General features: G+C 43.7%; 1 protein-coding gene across 2 annotated transcripts in view; it reads left to right on the top strand.

The window, feature by feature from the left end:
- The window catches only part of LIPE (lipase E, hormone sensitive type), a 46,776-nt gene that overhangs the window by 18,074 nt on the left and 14,630 nt on the right, over positions 1-14,072 (top strand). Inside the window, exon 1 of one of the 2 annotated variants that reach the window (XM_063435901.1) lies at positions 12,959-13,035. The exons of the other annotated variant lie outside the window; for it this stretch is intronic. The gene's annotated coding sequence lies outside the window, so the exon portion shown is untranslated. Of the gene's footprint in view, positions 1-12,958; positions 13,036-14,072 lie in introns of those variants that run through there. 2 annotated transcript variants of the gene reach the window in all.

Below are 14,072 nucleotides of genomic sequence, written 5' to 3'. Positions count from 1 at the left end.
TAACCCATTTTCTCCCTAACCCCCCTCTGTAACCCCTTCACTCCCTGTTCCCCTTCTCCAAACTGTAACCCCTTCACTCCCTTCCCCTCCCACACTGTAACCCCCTGCCCGCACTCTGTAGCCTTTTCTCCCCCTGCCCGCACTCTGTAGCCTTTTCTCCCCCTGCCCGCACTCTGTAGCCTTTTCTCCCCCTGCTCCCCACTCTGTAGCCTTTTCTCCCCCTGCTCCCCACTCTGTAGCCTTTTCTCCCCCTGCTCCCCACTCTGTAGCCTTTTCTCCCCCTGCTCCCCACTCTGTAGCCTTTTCTCCCCCTGCTCCCCACTCTGTAGCCTTTTCTCCCCCTGCTCCCCACTCTGTAGCCTTTTCTCCCCCTGCTCCCCACTCTGTAGCCTTTTCTCCCCCTGCTCCCCACTCTGTAGCCTTTTCTCCCCCTGCTCCCCACTCTGTAGCCTTTTCTCCCCCTGCTCCCCAACTCTGTAGCCTTTTCTCCCCCTGCTCCCCAACTCTGTAGCCTTTTCTCCCCCTGCTCCCCAACTCTGTAGCCTTTTCTCCCCCTGCTCCCCAACTCTGTAGCCTTTTCTCCCCCTGCTCCCCAACTCTGTAGCCTTTTCTCCCCCTGCTCCCCAACTCTGTAGCCTTTTCTCCCCCTGCTCCCCAACTCTGTAGCCTTTTCTCCCCCTGCTCCCCAACTCTGTAGCCTTTTCTCCCCCTGCTCCCCAACTCTGTAGCCTTTTCTCCCCCTGCTCCCCAACTCTGTAGCCTTTTCTCCCCCTGCTCCCCAACTCTGTAGCCTTTTCTCCCCCTGCTCCCCAACTCTGTAGCCTTTTCTCCCCCTGCTCCCCAACTCTGTAGCCTTTTCTCCCCCTGCTCCCCAACTCTGTAGCCTTTTCTCCCCCTGCTCCCCAACTCTGTAGCCTTTTCTCCCCCTGCTCCCCAACTCTGTAGCCTTTTCTCCCCCTGCTCCCCAACTCTGTAGCCTTTTCTCCCCCTGCTCCCCAACTCTGTAGCCTTTTCTCCCCCTGCTCCCCAACTCTGTAGCCTTTTCTCCCCCTGCTCCCCAACTCTGTAGCCTTTTCTCCCCCTGCCCCCAACTCTGTAGCCTTTTCTCCCCCTGCCCAGCACACACACTCCCTCCCACACTGTCACCCTCACCTCCTGTCTGTGTATGTGTCTGTGTCCTTTTGTGTCAGTGTGTGTGTGTGTGTGTGTATTTGTGTCTCTGTGTGTATTGTGTATATGTGTACACAAATGTCTGTGTATCTATGTGTGGGAAACCAGGTGTCATTGTGTGTTTGTGTGTATCGCTGTGTCTGTGTCTCTGTATGTGTATACACTGCACACATACTCCATACAAAAACATGCTTACATTCAAACGCACAGTGTATATGTATATTTTATAAACACAATATACACACACTGCAATCAAACGCAAACATTACATACAAACACACCCCTGCATTAAAACACTAAAATTATCTACAAACACCCCTTCATTCAAACACCAACACTACACACAAAAAGCACACCTGCGGTTAAAGTACTACACTACATACAAACACCAGACATTACAAACAAGTACACCACTACATTCCAATGGCAACAGTGCATACAAATATACCCATACATGCACACATGTACTTAATACAAAAACATGCTTATATTCAAACACTGCTCACAAATATAACCCTGCAATAATGCGCAAATGGTAGATCCCCATCAGGCATAGTATTGTTGAAGTTCTCCGACAGATGGAGATCTACCTTTTGGCCACACTTGCACTAAAGGGGGGCCCAGAAAACATACTTGCACCAGGGCCGTCTTAACATTAGTTACACCACTGGGATTATCAACATGTGGTGCCTGGATGAAAAAGCAGGAGAAAAGCACTTCTGATTCTGAGTCTGTGAGTAAGCAGTTGTATGTCTCTAAAACTGATTGCAATGATGTGCAAATTTTCTGCCTCTAAAACTGCCATGATATCCTAGAATTATGCCTCTAAAACTGCTATGTTATGCCAATTTTATGCATCTAAAGCTGATTGCCATGGTGTGCCAATTTTATACTTTTAAACTGATTGCCATGGTGTGCCAATTTTATGCTTATAAACTGATTGCCATGGTGTGCCAATTTTATGCATCTGACTGTTTGCCATGGTTTGCCAGTTATATGCCTCTGAAGCTGATTGCCATGGTGTGCCAAGTTTATGCATCTAAAAGTGATTGCCATGGTGTGCCAAGTTTATGCATCTAAAAGTGATTGCCATGGTTTGCCAATTGTATGCACCTAAAGTTGCCATGATGTGCCAAGTTTATACATCTAAAACTGATTGCTATGATGTACCAATTTTATGCATCTAAATCTGATTGCTATGGTATGCCAAGTATATGCATCTAAAGCGGATTGCCATGGTGTTCACTCTTTAAAATATGCATTAAAAGCAAGTGGGTCTTGAAAAACTACCGTTTTGAAAAGTGGGTCTCGGCCCATAAAACTTTTGGAAGCCCTGCCCTAGTAAAGCCAGTTGTTGTACCCTTCATCAAGTCTAGACTGATGTTTAGGTATATGGGAGCTATAATTCACTATTGCCCTGCGGGCTCTGGGAATGACTACTGCAGTAATACCACTCTGGGTCCAGTCTCTCCGTTACAATGTCATTAAATGTGTATTCTAGGGATGCACCGAAATTCCGGCTGAAAATTGACCTATCCCATTTTGGCCGAAAAAGGGGTCAAATCTGCCGAAAATTACTCCCCCTCTTTACCCCTTATGAGAGGGCACAATGCCCGGTTAGTAGCCAGCAGTATGAGAGGGCACAAGTTCCAAGTACCCGAAGTGTGAGAGATCACAATACACTGGGTAGGAATGAGAGGCAGGTTTATACCATGAGCAGCTGTCCCTCTGCCGTTAATGCTCCTTTTCGTCTAGCCAGTTCCAGTTACAGGGTCTCTAGTTCTGCGGCAGTCGGTGACATGAGATCACGAAGCTTCAGCTGCCAAAGGACGTGAGACCCCTCCTCAGGCCGGCGATCTAAAGCGCGCGAGAAACCGCATTATACAACCATGAGTTGGTCAGTGAGTTTTATTGTTGAGGATAGCCACGCCCATTAGCCCGTGCTCGCTGGGGGATTGGATCAAAGCCTTGGCTGGATCCATAGTTGGAGAGTCCTGGCTGGATGGAAAGGAAGGCGGCAGACATTATGTGATTGGCAATTTTTCATACAGTGAAAAATGTTGTTTGGTGTCTTTGGCCAATTTGCTAACTAGTGCTATAGAGACAGCGTTTTACAATTCCTCACCCAGACTCCACAATTACCAATCTGGTAAATAAAAACGAAAAATGACAGCTGAAAGTTTAAGCCATAAAATCGAGGTTAGAAAAATAGATTTAGTCAAGTTATTCACTAAAGTGTCTTTTTTTTTTTTATTTGTTTTATTTTATTCAAAAATGTGAATAAGTACCTTTCAGGGTTATTCAGCAAACTGGATGTAGCAAAATTAAATCTGAATTTTGAAATAGCTGGGAAATGTGGGGGATTATTCTCCAACCCTAACTATAGCATAACTCACAACTTTTGGTAGATATTGAAGCAGGACACCTGCCAGTGGTGCTACTTGTGTCATTAGTGATGTCAAGAATGGGTGGGCCTGCATGCCTCCCAACATTGGAATAGAATAGAGGCCCTTTGCCTTTATGTGTTTTGCCTGTTTTCATAAATTGTGTAAGAATTTTTCCCTACTTCCATATTGTTACAAGAACGCTTTTTGGAGGAAAGGTGCCTCAGACTGTGTGGAACAATCGCTACCTGAGAGCCAGTAGAAGCACCCCTTTATTAGTCCACAGGAGCACACTGCATTTGACCGCCCAAAGTACTAATCACGCTGGAACTCTTTTTGGGAATGGACCACGTGTGGGGCCGTAAACACTTTGCCCCGGTGTCGTTTTTTCATGGATTTTCATAATGTGTGGGAATTCTGTATGTTTTTAGGGGTGTTTTTGTGTTGTGCTCTCTGTATCCAGGAGATAATTTAGTTGCTTCTTGCTAAATTATCTCCCAGACCCAGAGGCACCAGGATCATTGTACTGTGAATAGGGACCCCCATGCTGGGGGTCTTTGTATAAATGACCGTGTTGAGCCTATGAAAACCATATCTACTCCCAGCATTAAGTCTCGACTAATGTATGGGGTAAAGCTATACCAACTATAATCACTACTTACTCTGGAAGAAGCTATAGTACCACGGGGAAGGGAATCCACAGCGGCAATACTACGGTGATCAACCACAACGGCCACTAGAGGTGTTGGGGGGGGGAAAAACTGTCTCCTTTATTTTAGCTGGCTATAAGATTCAAAGCAAATTTGTCAAGCCCTGAGTTGAAAAAAATAAAAAAAAATTCGGAAGTGACAAAAGTTCTAAAAATGTATGTTGAATTATACAGGTGACAGGATATTGTTAAAAACATACAGTTAACAAGAAAACAGTGTGATCTGTAAACATTATATAACAGGACGGGATCCACTTCCAGAAATAGGGTACAGGGCATCAGATGATTCCACAGAAATATTTTTTTGATACAGAATGCAGACAAACAAAAGTTATAAAAACAAATGAAATTACTGGGTACTATAAAAGAATGGTAGTGGGAATAAATGTTCCAGCTAAAATACCACTCACTGCCAGCAAATAACCCATGACAGAGAAACAAAACAATATTGTATAAAAAGACAGAGGCGTTTCAGCCAATAGCCTTCTTCCAGTGCTGATGTATTGTTGTTGTTTTTTCAGTCTCCAATTTTATGCAGAGTCTTAATTACAATCATATGTGACCTGTTTCTGGCAACCCAGCACTCTGTTTTAAGTTTCAAAGTAATTTCCGGCCAATGTTTGTCACTTCTGCTGCGATTGTGCATGATGTATGTAACGGAGCTTCCTGTACCCCGGTTGGGTACCTCTGCCGACGGATGCTCCTAGTGCTCACCGAGGACTCCAAGCACTCCACCAGACACCATCCGCACTGCAGTCCCCACATCCAGCGTTACAGCTTGGCTGAGAATTTGCCGTCCTCCACCCACCCTGGACCCAAGACCAGGATCCCGCTTCCAGTGGATGAACCTCTCCTACTCCAGAGAGCGTAGCAGGAACAGCTCTTAAAAGAGCTAGTGATTATAATCCCAGGGGAGTAAAGTGATGTAGCAATCCTCAGGGTAGATACAGCCTTTTCTCCCCACACATGAGATGAGACTCTATGTTGAGGGTAAAACAGGAACTCAGTTTTAATGGCCTTTTATGCAAGTTTCCCAACAAGGGTGACACCCAGGTTGACCTTGTTGGGCACAGGGATACAAAGGAAATAAACCAATCTGAACAGTAATTAGGCTGCACGGCCGGTCTTTTTCAAACCGTCAAAGTACCGCTTGAATTACTGAACGGAATGGGGAATGTGCATAGTCAATGTGTCCCCCTTATTCGTGGGCTTCGTCTCAACGTACACCGTTTGACTCCCGTTCGAATAGTCAAAGTTCCCTGGAAGCGGTGTTCGTGCCGTTGCGTGTCCAATTTGAGTTTCATGAACTCGACGACAAAACACTGCTGAACACGTTCGACCAAATAAGATGGCCGCTGCCACGTGTTCGAATGTCTATTGGCGGCCACTTTGACTGTAGTCGAAGTGCCACTTTGAAAGTTTGAATCTGTTCCAGTACAAGTCCAAGAGGCAGAAACCATATCTTTATGGCACTGTGGTGAACTGGGGGTTAGTCACCGGTAGGAGGCTGACGAACAGGCCACTCCAAAAACCAGTGGTGAGCTCACTTTCGCTACAATGTATTTCTGGTAAACTGCGTCACTTGACAGACTTGGACATGTTTGTTCTGGCACAGCCCTGAAGCTAAGGTCACCCGTGTTCCACAGTGTTAAGTAAACAAACCCACTTCATCTTAAAGAGACACTATAGGCATCAGACTTTTTTTGTCTATAGATCATGCCCCTGCAGGCATGCTATTCAATTATCTGCCATTTAGGAGTTAAATCACTATTGTTTCTGTAGCCCTAGCCACACCTCCCTTTGCTGTGACTGACACAACCTACATAAAACAAAATTGCTTCATTTTCAATCTGTGACGGACTAACCGCCAAAGAGCGCTCTCTCTGGTGCTACCCACGCGGACAGAGACACGAGCCCATAGAACTATGACTCTGCTTCAGAGCCGCAGGGCCCCGCTGGGAAAAAAACTCCCCTACCTGAGCGCTGATTGGTGTAAAGTGGTTTGCGCCTTTTTCCTGACTGGCCGCTGCATGGTTTAGGCGGGAAATTTGAATCACCGTCCGAATCAAAGTGATTCTGTGGAGCTATTTTAGAGTATGTACAGAGCCTCATGCTCAGACTTTGTACAACGATTTCTCGGGCTCTGTACTTCTGATAGCTCCGCTATTTGCAGGGATCCTAGCTGAGACTAGGAGCTATTTGAGTATGTATGGCATGTCGGGGTGCGTTACTGTATAGTGTGTATTTTGCTGTTTTTTTTGTGTGTTTGACTTCCTGTATCTGGGAGAAACCATTATCTCCCAGACACAGTGACGCCAGGGTGGGCTTATATTTTGTATTGCTCTGCAAGGGCTCTGTGCATAAATACTGTGTATCTTCCCTGCAATAAACAGTTCTTTTTCACCCTTCACTAAGTCTTGACTAGTGTTTGGGTGATACTATAATCACTGACTCGCAGCTTTAATCACTCTCTAGGGCTGGGCACAACTAGGAAGGGGCGGCCACAAGTGGTAGTAACCCATCCTTGAGAGGGTATACTGCCACACAATCTCAATCAGATGTTAACTTGCTTTAGAAGTTTTCATCTCCTGCTCTGTCAATTGAACTTTATGCGCACACATAGGTTGCTTCTGCAGGGTTTAGAAGGCTATCAATAGTGTGGGAGATAAGAAATTTCCAAATTAAACAGAATTTGCAATAATTTAAGTGTATATGTTGTTTGTTTTTTTTTTTTTACAGGTAGTGTTCAGGTAGGCTGTGTGAGTCTCGTGCAGGGAGGAGTGAATAAGAATGCATAAGCAAAGTGATTTAACTCCTAAAGTGGCAGATAATTGAGCTGTGAGATTGCGGGGGCATAATCTATACACCAATACTGCTTCATTAAAGGACCACTATAGTGTCAGAAATACAACTTCATATTCCTGATACTGTAGGTCTAAATTATAATTTAGTCCCCCGACCCGCCCTTGCGAAGAGGTAACTATACTCTGTTTTTCTCTAGCACGGGTGGCTCTAACCCCTTGGCAGTCTTGATAATCTCATCCGATCCCATACTTTTTCCAATGCATGCACGGCGATACACTGTGCCAATCAGTATCTCCTCATAGAGATGCATTGACTACGGGGAAAGGCTGCTCCTCCATGTGGAATTTGTAGACACTGAATGTCCGTGCTGTACAACCCAGGAAGCATCCCTAGTGGCAATCTGAGTGACTACCACTGAAGGTGTCCATAGGGCAGAGATGCCCAAAAGGTAGATCACCAGATGTTTGAAAACTACAGCTTCCATGATGCTTTGTCATTCTAAAGGCATGCTAAGCATTATGGAAGTTGTAGTTCTGCAACATCTGGGGATCTACCTTTGGGCACCCTGCCCTAGGGAGTAATGTAAACACTGCCTTTTCTCTAAAGAGGCAGTGTTTACATTTCAAAAGCCTGCAGGGACAATAACTACAATAAGCTGCAATTGTTTTGGAGTCTATATTTTCCTTTTAATTAAGTGGTTTTGGTGTTTAAATGCTGTGCATATTTATACATTTATTTTGTACATTGTATTTCTGAGAAACTGCAATGTTTACATGTATCTAAGAAGGCAACTCTTGTTTCTATCAGGTTGACACCCGCAAGAGACACTTTCTTTAAGAAGTTCTCATGTCTCTGTTTTTGCTTCAGTACATATACTTTTAGGTTATTCTGAAGTCAAAAGGGTAATAATGAAGTAGAGCCTGTGCCCACTGTGACTAGAGGGTAATAGCTACACCTCGTTGGTGAGGCCCACAGAGGGGGTTGCTGTGTCTAGTTGGGAGGGAACTTGACAGCATTTCGGATCTGAAATTGCCATTTAAGCGAGATCAGTATGACATGCACATGAAAGCAATTGAGTTTTCTGAGCTTTTGCACTTTCTCAATGTTCTCATATTCTTTCTTTTACTTTGTCCAGAAGACTTTCAATTTTCACTTTTGTCATCCTTATGCACAGCATCTATGCAGCCAATCTTGGTTACAGTGCTTCTCTGCATGTGCTCTATGCCATCAATGCATTGGATTAGCCAGAAATAATCAGTCCTAATAATTAAGTCACCCCTGCGAGAAGTCTGTGTTTGTGCTTGATTACAGGTAATCGTTATTTGTATTTATTTTTTATTTAGAATTTTTTTTTTAATGTTGGGGTGTTCCCTTTATAATTGCCTTTGCTCTTGTTTGGCAATCACCATCTCCTTTTTTTTCTTTAATTATTTGTGTCAAATGAATTCTACAATAACTTAATCTCTATCTATCTGGGCTATTGGCTTCATATTTTTTAAACTGTCCCAGTGGGACATAAAATAATGACATTTGACCCCTTGTTCCTGTGTACTTCTTACTAGCTTAACCATATGGTGTGATTAGTCATAGTGTTCTTGTTCAAGAAGCTTTAAGCAGTATTGTTTTGTGTTGATCCCATGCAGATAGTGCCACTCTTGACCTGAAGTCCCTATATAGAAACTTGTTTACAAGTATCAAGATCCCTGGGGCTGTGGTATCTGTGTTCCAAGGAATGAAGGGGAATTTGAGTATATCACTCTTCTACAGAATAGGAAGGGTGGCCAAAGGGCTTCATGTATAATGGTCTTTGAAGCCTAGCTGAGTGCAGTAGATGTTCGTCCACACTATCTTGGAGCCAAGTGCCCTCTAAGCCTAAAGACTAAGAATCAACCAATATTGATTTTTTTTTTAAGAGCTGATAATCTGTTTAACGTTCAGGCCGATAACTTACCTATATTCTGTACATTTACCGTTTTGAAAAAAATAAACTTTCTACTCCAATCTACTGTTAACTGAACATGTTCTACTCCAATCTACTGTTAACTGAACATGTTTATTAATTTTTTTTTTTTTAGGTAAATGTACATGCCAGTCAGATTTTTTTTATGTTTTCAAGAATATATGTGTGTGTAGTGGATACAGTGAGAGTATTTGGTGTGTGTGTGTGTGTGTTGGATAGGCCAGCAGGGGCACTGGGGGAGATAGATGGGGAGCACACTTATCAGTTCGGACCACATTTAGCCCTGCCGCATGCTAAGCTCCGCCCCCATTGCCCTGTCTGCAGTATCGTATCTTTATAGGCTGGTACCGATATTGCTGAAAATTCGATAATCGGTGGATACCTACTAAAGACCATCAAACCTTAAGGGACCCAGGCCACTTCTGCCCATTAGAGTGGTCTGGGTGCCAACTCCAACTACCCCTAACCCTGAAAGTGTAATTATTGCAGTTTTCATGAACTGCAATATTTACCTTGCAGGGTTAAGTCCTTTTCTAGTGGCTGTCTATGAGAGAGCCACTAGAGGGAGTTCCGTGTTCTTAGAACACAAAGTGTTTTAAGCAACGCTGGATATCCGCACGCTATGGGAGGACCTCCAGCGTCGCCAAAATCCCCATAGGAAAGCATTGAATAATGCTTTCCTATGGGGAGGTGTAATGCGCGTGCGCAGCCATTGCTGCACATGCGCATTATGTCTTCCCCGCCGACGTCAGGAGAGTAGGCGAGCCTCTGGACTCCGGTAAGTCACTGAAGGGATTTTAACCCCTTCAGCAACTTGGGAGGGAGAGGGACACTACAGGTTCCTGCAGTGTCAGGAAAACTAATGTTTTCCTGGCACTGGAGAATCCTTTTAACCCAGGGCTTGACAAATTTGCTTGGACTCTCCCCTCTTTCCTACTCTCTGGCAGGTCTTGCACGTTTGGTAATACTGTCGAATGTCCCTGGCCATGAAAAGTTTTGAGTCAACTGGTATTTGGTTCTGCTGACTCCGGTGTGTCTTGATAGTGGGATATTGTGGGTTATACGGAGCAGCTCCTACCCATACTTCTGGGGTACTAAAAGTTGTCTAGTGCGGATCAGTACTGACCCTGCCACTACCCTTTCAGACTTTCTGCTGGTTCCAGAAGGAAACCTTTTATCCCAGGAGTTTCCCTCTCCCTCAAACCCAGCCTGAATGGAGTTGACCCAGTCTCTATATGTTTGGAGTGTGGGGTCAGTAGCTACCTGCCTCTCAAACTCAGCAGGGACATCCCAGGAAAGGATTTCTACGGGTGGGGGCATAACTCCTCTGGAGTCTCCGTTTGTGAGCGTTTCTGTTCTGGGTACATTTCCACTTGACATGCCCAACCTAGTGGCACTGGATTCTGTTGCGGGTTTGGAAGTGGAGAGGTACTGGGTTTGACATAACTTCGCTGCTGAATCGATGGCCCAGTTGTAGGGTAGGACCTGTCGAGAGAACAGTCTGGGTGGTGGTCTTTGATGGCGGCGGGCATCCTGGTATTCGTCTGTCTGCCGTGCTACTTCGGTACCCGAGTGCTCCCTGGTGATTTCACTTCCATGGACATAATCTTTCCTCCAAAAAGTACTGTTATGAGTAGCTGGGAAAGTTGGGGAAAATGGTGGTCCGAGGTGACTGGGAAATCATGAAGTGAGTAGCCGTGCCGGAATTCCAGGTCTGCTTCAGGTTGGTCCCGCTAATGGCGTCTGGATACTGTGGCTCTCGGTGAGGGTAGAAAAGGGAAGGCAACTGGACAGGGAGGTAGAAGCTCAGTGGATCACAATAATACTTTGTTAGTATGTGAGAGAATGTGTGTGCCTGCCTGTCAGTCTGATTGTGTGTGAGTAAATGTGTATGTTTAGGTCACCAGCCCCCCACCAACAGTACGGGAATGGTGTTTTTACTCACATTTTTTCCAACAATACTGAGCATGCGCTGCAAAATGGGGTGTTGAACAAAGGAGAGAGGGAAGGGAGGATTAATCATTTTCTAAAATAAGAGTTGTAAATGCAGGGAAGGGAGATTTGTGCGTCTTCTTGCAGGTGTGCTACTTGGTAGTGTAGAAGCTCATTGCGTCTGTCCCAGTGCGCTGACATGTCATTTTTTGCACAGAACTATCATTTAGATGGCCTAAGACGGAGTTCTGGGCTGCCTAAATGACATGTGCCAGGCAGAAAAGTGTCTCCCATCATGGCCACTTCTTAAAGCATACGTAGGCATCTAGGTTGGAGTACCCCTTTAATTGTTCATAGGGCCATAGAGAAGTGCCAAATTAAAATGGTAAAAAATAGTTTGTCTGAGAAAGGGCTTGCACCATTCCCTTTAACTTGCCTAAAAAGGTAAATTTAAAAATTAGCTTAAGATGTAAATCTTGCAGGCATAATACAAATTAGAATGTAAAGTGACTAGTCAGCATAAATTGTGGTGCTAATTGGCTTCTGTAGGTTTAATAATTGATAGAAAAATAATTATCTGCAGACTCCCACTACTAGAATAGTCTATCGCTCAAAGAGGTACGGTAAGTTATTTACTGTTTTCATGGAAGAGGTTATTTATATGTATTTCTTTGAGAAGGCTGGCAAAGTGTATGCAATGTTGTGTGATTGTCTTTCATGGGAAGGTTCTGTGATGTTTGTTTGCTGAATTGTTTGGAGATATGGTGTTGTGTGAATCTGCTTTGCTTTTAACTGTGGTGTGATGCTCTGCAGAATCTGTTTTTTGGCATAAGATGGAATGCACTCCAGATTTAGTTTGTTTTCTGCATGTGACTTTCTTTGCTGTGCAGAGGGCAGTGTGAGCACAGAGCACTTGAAGGGGAGGGGGTCTATTAATTCTTTCATGTGACTCTGCGGTGCAAGACAGGACCACTGAGCCTAAATTTGGACACAGAGGCATATTGTGTATTTTCCTCATCCTTTCTTTTCTCTTTTTTTTTTTTTTTTCTTTACTCTGTTATGCTTTTAAATTGATACAAATGGGAAGCTGGGGTTCATCCAAAAACACATTGGCATTTATGCACAACCACTTGCTGATGATGGGGAGATTCAGTGGGGTGCATGGTGTTGTGCCTCTGACTTTTAAGGGATACTGAGATGTGTGGCAGAGTGCTGCCGTTGAGGATGTTCTCAGCAGTGCATAAGGGTACCGTGACAGCATCAGTGCAATTTGATTTGTAAAGGGTTACTGTGACAAAGGAGGTTTTTTTGAAACTTGCGACAGGTGGCTGGTAAATGGGGTCATTCTGCTTGCTAGTGGGGATGGTTAATGAAATGGTGCAGTTGATTGGGGCTGGGTACTAACATGTGGACAATGTGCAGGGGTTTGGGGCTGTGCACTTGCATGTGTGACAAGGTGCTGGTGATTGGGACTGGCTACTTGGATTTGTAACAAGGTGCTGGTGATTGGGACCGTGTACTTGGATTTGTAACGAGGTGCTGGTGATTGGGGCCGTTTACTAGGATGTGTGACGAGGTGCTGGTGATTGGGGGGCCGTGTACTAGGATGTGTGACACGGTGCTGGTGATTGGGGCTGGGTACTAAGATGTGTGACAAGGTGCTGGTGATTGGGACTGGGTACTAAGACGTGTGACAAAGTGCTGGTGACTGACAGCAAGGCATGCTGCTAAATATTATTAAACAGTGTGATAGCTGGTTTTGTAGCATCCTTGTTGGTGTTTTTAAGAGTGTTTTGGTTTTCTGCAATTGTGTAATTTCTATTAAGCACTATCACCTTGTACCATGTAGTTTACTTGGGCAGCATCACTCAAACATATGTCAACAGTATGTCAATGAGATACGAATCATGTGATTGTCAGAGTGGATTCTGCCCTTATACAATGGGGAGGGGCCATTCTGTAGACTCTTCCCACTCATGTTTATAACCATATCAGTAAGCTGGTGTGGACATTGAGATCAGTGTCTTTGACAAGCAGTGTCTGTACTTGGAAATCTTTGGCACTTTCCACAGCAGGTAATGGAAAACACAGAATGACCCTTTTTACTCAGATCTTAATCTTTTATATTTCTGCTCTTATTTCATTATACTTTATTCATTTTTTTTTTCTTTAACTTACTTTGAGTATAAAGCATTCTAATTTTTCTCTTCCATATGCCTTTTTTTTTTTTTTTTTTTTATTATATGGTAACCTTTAATCTTTACTAGATCACACAACTGGTGCTGCAGGCTCTGGAAATCCCATAACATGTATACAATAGAAGTTGTATTTGTGATGTGTCAGCTGTCCTCCAGATGTGTGGGGGAAGGTTTGCATGGGTGCTGCATTAACTTGTATAGTTCGCTGAGGAATGTAGCACAAGTAGAACCACTAACTATATTCACAACTTTATAGTTCTGGAGAACCAGCACTAAGTGGTATGTGAGATTCTGTGTCTCTGTACCAGTGCTATATGTAAGAAGAATGTCATTTCTCTATCAGATCTGTGTTCCTGGCAGTGACAGGCATATGGTACTGCAGCTAATAGATTAATATATATATATATATATATATATATATATCAAAAGGTAGTAAAGGGAGCACACTAGGTCTTGAAAATTGTGCAAAAAGTATTTATTGCATTCAAAAGGAATACAACGCTGTGGTACAGCAAATCAACGTTTCGACCCTGCTGGGTCTTTATCAAGATCTTGATAAAGACCCAGCAGGGTCGAAACGTTGATTTGCTGTACCACAGCGTTGTATTCCTTTTGAATGCAATAAATACTTTTTGCACAATTTTCAAGACCTAGTGTGCTCCCTTTACTACCTTTTGATATATATAACGCGGGATTGCACCTAGGCTCAGAATACCTAAATTATAATACGGAGGAGTGCCTGGCTTTGGTATTTTGTTTATATATATATATATATATATATATATATATATATATATATATATATATATATATATACACAACTACATTGTACAGCAGTAACTCCAACAGCAATTTTCACAATCCAACTAGAAAAGGATATTAAATACACACACTATATATATATCTATATATAT

The sequence above is a fragment of the Pelobates fuscus genome, chromosome 11 (assembly GCF_036172605.1).
Source record: "Pelobates fuscus isolate aPelFus1 chromosome 11, aPelFus1.pri, whole genome shotgun sequence".
NCBI lineage: Eukaryota > Metazoa > Chordata > Amphibia > Anura > Pelobatidae > Pelobates > Pelobates fuscus.
Note: the sequence above shows the minus strand (reverse complement) of the source record. Positions and strands in the feature narration are given on the sequence as shown.